We start from the raw sequence: 6041 nt of genomic DNA on the forward strand, positions 1-6041 counted from the left end.
TTATTCACTAGAGTCTCAATCTATAATACATGATACATCATCTTAGGGGAAATATAAAAAGCAGAACAAAACAGTGTGTGTTTAATGAAAGTCTCTAGCTGCTTGAAATTGGGAAGAGGGAGTCCTAGCAGCCACATTTTTGACAACAAAAGCCAGCAGGTGGAGGTTCGCAACACCCAACACAAGTTGGACAGTACATTATTGTGGTATGGTTAAAACCCTTTTTTTCTGCAAAAAAAAAAAATAATAAAAGAAAAAAAATGTAACATAAATAAATAGCTTGCATATAGTATGGAATCGTCATATAATATAACCTGTGATTTGTTTTATACCTCGAAAGCGAGCTGCATCAGATGGAACCATCATCATTGTCGAGATTAGAATAACAACTATAAACAAAGATACAAGAATAGATCTTAGAGAAAAATTAAAAGCCATTGTTTCTTTGCAATAAGAAAAGAAATTGCTAGGGCGGAGAATGCATGAATCAGTTTGTGCATGGCCTTATTTATATGAAAAATATGTGCACAATTACAAAGAAAATGCGTTGCACACAAAGAAAAAAGAGACTTTTGTATAACTGAAAATTGCCCCTTACTTTCCTCATTGAAGTCAGTCAGCCACCGTATTCTTGACTTGAGTCTTGAACCTAACTACTTTTATTTTGTTATTTTTCACACTTACTAACTAGAAGACTAGAAATTATGGGTCATTAGATTAGTTAATTAGTATTAGTGGGATCCAAATAACACCTCCTATGTGAACTTGGGGTATAGAAATACTAGGCAAATTATGCTATGGACACGTGTCCACTTTGTAAGGTGAGCACGGTTTCATATTCATAATTTGTATATTGTATTTAAAATATGATATGTATAAATTTTATGAATCTACAGTATAGAAATTATGAATCTACAGTATAGAAATTATGAATCTATTATGAATATGGAACCGTGCCCTCACAACATAACGTTCCGATTAGTATTAGTGGTCAACAAATAGCAAATTGTATTAGTGGTTTGTATAGGGGTGTCCATATATAAAATTTTATGATTAGTAGTTAACATGTAAAATTATATAACAAGATATGCCTATATTTTATAAAAACAATTAACTATTATACAGTAATTATTTATTATAAAATAATTATATTTTATAAACAATAAAATTATTTTTGTATAGCTATTTAAGCAGATAAAAAATAATTGTTAATTAGTATATTTGAAATCTTTGTTTTGGTCCTTGACTATTTTTTTTAACTAATTAAGTCCCTCAACTTTAAAAATCTTAACTAATTTGGTCCTCCGTTTGTTTGACCGTTAGTCAACCGTTAACTTGGGACCAAATTAGTAATTTCGCTATAGTTAAATGACCATTTTGGTAATTAACTTTAGGGGTGGGCAATTCAGTTTAGTTTTCTCGAACCGAACTAGTTTGGTTCGGTAATATACTGAACAACCGAATAGTGTTGGATTCTTGTATACCGAACGGTTCAATAAAAAACCGATATGATCCGATCTGAATTGTTCGGTAAAAAATTGAACTGAACCAATACCGTTTGATTTTTTTAAACATAATAATAATAATAATAATAATAATAATAATAATAATAATAATAATAAAAATAAATAAATAAATAAATAAATACAAAGTAAATCTAAGTTCCTTGCTGCTTGCTTTACAACTTATATTCTCACGGGTATCTCTCGTAAATGTTTTATTTGATTTCTTTATGGTTTGTTATCAAAAGTTCTATATTATGTGTTATGGTGTTTATGTAGTCCATATCCAAAGTCTAATATATAACAAAATAGCAATCCAAAGTTCAAACGGTATTCGGTTCGGTTCGGTTTTTATCGAACAATTCAGTTCGATTCGCATTTTTATCGAACCGTTCGGTATACAAGAATCTATTACCGTTCGGTTGTTCAGTATATTACCGAATCTAACTAGTTTGGTACGGTTTGGTTCGAGAAAACTGAACCGATCGAATTGCCCACCATTAAAGTTAATTACCAAAATGGTCCCTTGACTATAGCGAATTACCAATTTGGTCCCAAGTTAACGGTTGACTAACGGTCAAACAAACGGAGGACCAAATTGGTTAAGATTTTTAAAGTTGAAGGACTTAATTGGTCAAAAAAATAGTCAAGGACCAAATTGGTAATTTCGCTATAGTCAAAGGACCATTTCGATAATTAACTCTTTATTATTAGTTGTAAATTTATTAATATAATAATAATAATAATAATAATAATAATAATAATAATGATAATAATAATAAGTAAAGGCCAGCAGAGTGCCTCACAGTATTTTTCAAACAAATGGAGCATTCACATCAGACATCAGAACTTCAGAATACCTAAGGGCATTTATGTAAATACTAAAGTTAAATGTGGAAATGGACACAACCTTTTTTCTGATGAGGTTAGGAGCAGGAGCAAACACTTGATTTAAGAGCAAGGTGCTCATTCATGAGAAAGAGCAAGGTGCTTATCTTTGAGAAAGAGCAAGGTGCTCATTCCTGAGAAAGAGCAAGGTGCTCATCTCTGAAAAAGAGCAAGGTGCTCATTCCTGAAAAAGAGCAAGAGGAATTTGCAGGAGTGAGTTTGCTATAAATAGGCAACTCCTCTTCATCCAATCTCATCCCATTTCATCAGGAATCCTCCCATTAGCATAGCAAAAATATAGAGGGTAGAATAGAGAGTTATATTTGTAATTCCTATTGTAATATCCTTTTGCAGAAAATCCTTATTCAAATTGCATTTATTGTGTGTATGATTTATTTTAAATCTTACACTAGAAATATTCTCATTCTTTTCAGTCCAAGTTGCTTTTGTATTTTGACATTGTGAACCGTATCGATCCTAACAATTTATGAGATTAAAAAGAGGGCGTTTTGCCTAAAAAAAGTTATTGAAAATGTTAGTTACCAAACATATACTTTAGTTTTTATTTTTGTTTAAATATCAAATTAAAGTTAAAATAGGTAAAACAACAAAAAACTAAGCTAAAAAGGAGTTGTTTACAAACAAGACTTGTATGAATTCTTTTTTTTTTTTTTTTACTCCCTATTGACGTGACATAGTGATCCATAATTTGTGTTTCTATCTTTTATCATTTAATTCAATCTAAACATTTTATATGAATTATATTTCCTGAGAGTACACTTATCTTCTTCTTCTTCTTCTTCTTTTTTTTTTTTAATTTTTTTTTTTAATTTTTTATCAGTGTTATAAACTTTAATCATTCAATAAAATATACTCAGTCTCTTGACCCAAGTCAGCGTGGCAGCTTGAATGATTCAAAATCTTCGTTCAACTGATACTTTAATTTCTCCACATTTGATAGGTCTTCGAGTTTTGTGTACGTATACTTGACTTAAAAAAGTAGACCATACAGGAGATACAAAAGTCTTGATTATAAATTGCCCCGCTAATTGGAACAGAAAAATTATTTAAAATAATTGCATTGTGTTGTAAATCAATAGAACAAACTTTTTTTTTTCTTTTTTGTGTACCCAAAATTTTCACCGTCGAATACAGTGACTAATCTCATCGCTGAATTATACGCATCTCTTTTGAGTGGGACAGTTGACCTAAAGATTTAATATTACTCCATATCCAAAGTCAAGAATCAAACCATTGACCTTGGTTAATGATAAATAAGTATCTTCTACTCAACCACACCCCCAAGTTCAATAGAACAATTCCGAGTAGATTAAAGAATGTGAGAGTTATAACTTCCAAGTAGATTAATCGATCTCTTGTAATTGAAATAATAATTTTCGTTGGGAAAAAATAAAATAAAATTTGTGATTGTTAATCTTGTAATTCCCGTAATATAACACGAAATCATATCCAGGCAATTGTCAATATAGGGATACAAATATAATTTACAATTTTAAGTCATTTAAAATGTTTACTAATAAGTTTAGAAATTAAAATCGCCACTTTGTGAAAATAGAAACAAAAGCTACCATCTCATGAAAAGTTAGATGATCAATAATGCACATGTTAACGACGGAAAGATTAAAAACCACTATGTTATATATAAATATAAGGATGCAAAATGCTGTTTTTTCATTATATTTTTTTTACACAGTGGTTAAAATTATTGTTTTGAATCAATCGTTATTAATTGAACCACACATATAAAATTGACCGTCTAATTAGGAAATAGGAATCTGATTAGGAATCAAAAATAAATGACACTATATTATGACAAAGTCAAGAAACTTGTCTTAGAAATAATCATTCTTGATAGGGCAAATTATACAGTGGACCATGATTCATTGCAATATGAACCATGAATAAATGTTTAGTTATAATATATTGAAGGTTCATTATTTGATAGTATATCAAATAATAAATTTTTAATATACAAATAATGTAACTTCAATTTTTTTGTTCAGGTACGAAGCCCAACACTATAGAAAAGGAGTCGAGCCCATTGTGAAGAAGTTGGGCCAAAATCATGAAATAGACCGGAACAAACATAGGTTAATCTACAGAGCCCAAGTATGATTGGGACAAACGGATAAACAGGCTAAAATGTCTTCCGAGTAAACATTTGAAGAAATATTTTTCCGTCAAAATGAATCATTTTTCTTTACCTTCATTTTTTGTTAATAACCAAACACTGGAAAATTAAAAAAATAACTTTTGAAAATCATATTTCGAATTTTCAAACGAATCTTTAATTAAGTCATTCATCATTTAAATTTAAGTCAATAACAAAGTTCAAATTCCTCAAAACCATATTCCAAATTTCCAAACAAACCCCCAGTTAAGTCATTTATCATTTAAATTTAAGTCAACAACAAAGTTCAAATTCCTCACTTTCAATTGAAAAAGATTTTTTTTTTTTTTTTTTTTTTTTTTGCAACTTCAATCTAACGTATCTGTAGTGATGAGGCCATGAGACCCTGTGCCTATTTTATTGGGAGAGTTTCGACCCAAATGAAAATGGTGAAGGAAAGTCTTGGTCCGAGGGGAGGTGGTGAAGGAAGGAGTTTGACCAAAACTTGTTGGGCTAGGAAAGCATAGTGGCCCAAAAAGGCACAAAAGATGAGAGAGAAGGAGTTCATCGGGGCAAAATTGATCGAAAAATAGTAAGGATGATGCAAATAGGGATCGAACTAAAAACCTCCAACATGACATGCACATCTCAACCCACCTAACCGATCCATATCTTATGCATTAAGGCGTTACTGCTTGTAATTGTTCCGAATTTTGCGGGCTGACAGATTTACAAACTTGCCATGATCGACCGACGGTCTGTAGCGTGGCCCGTCGGCCACCTTCAACCATGGCGACCCCAGCGGGCCTGGTGCGCCCCATGGTGTGGCTACGGCTTTGGTGGGGCACAACATTGAAGGTGTATATGTGCGTGGCTAGGGTGGTGAAGATGTGCTGATGTAGACGGAGGGATGACATGGACACGTGGGTGGTGGTCATGAAGAGTGAAGCATCTCCATTCACATGGCAAGATAGAGGGGCTCTTGAACACTATAAAATGGTGTGTCCTGCCTCCTTTAAGACATCACGGTCTAATGATCAACACAAGTGTCATGGTCTAGTGGTTTCTTGTCTATTGTTTCAACCCACCCACAAATGGTTGATTCCTATTAGCTACACTATTGGCCTTATTATTTTCTACCCCCTTTTTTGGGGCTACAGCTAGCTATTATTTATTATTAGGATTTGGATTATCGTTTTGGGCCAGTATCTCAGGTTTTGTACGTATACGCTTAGTAACCTATCCCCATTATATACTTCTCTACCTGATTTATAGTGTGGACCCGGTTTCAACAAAACTCATAATGGGCTAGTATCTCGGGCTTTGTACGTATACACTTAGTAATAAAGTTACTACGTTCATACCCGCGTTCTATACTTCTCTACCCGATTTATGATGTGAACTCGGTTGCAACAAAACTCATCATGTAATATACACTCAACAACATGATATGTGTTACCGATACTACCAAAGTGCAAGATACTTGGCATTGAAAAAGATTTAAAAATTCAATTTTAATG

Source organism: Ipomoea nil, unplaced genomic scaffold (genome assembly GCF_001879475.1).
Source record: "Ipomoea nil cultivar Tokyo-kokei standard unplaced genomic scaffold, Asagao_1.1 scaffold1576, whole genome shotgun sequence".
NCBI classification, from domain to species: Eukaryota; Viridiplantae; Streptophyta; class Magnoliopsida; order Solanales; family Convolvulaceae; genus Ipomoea; species Ipomoea nil.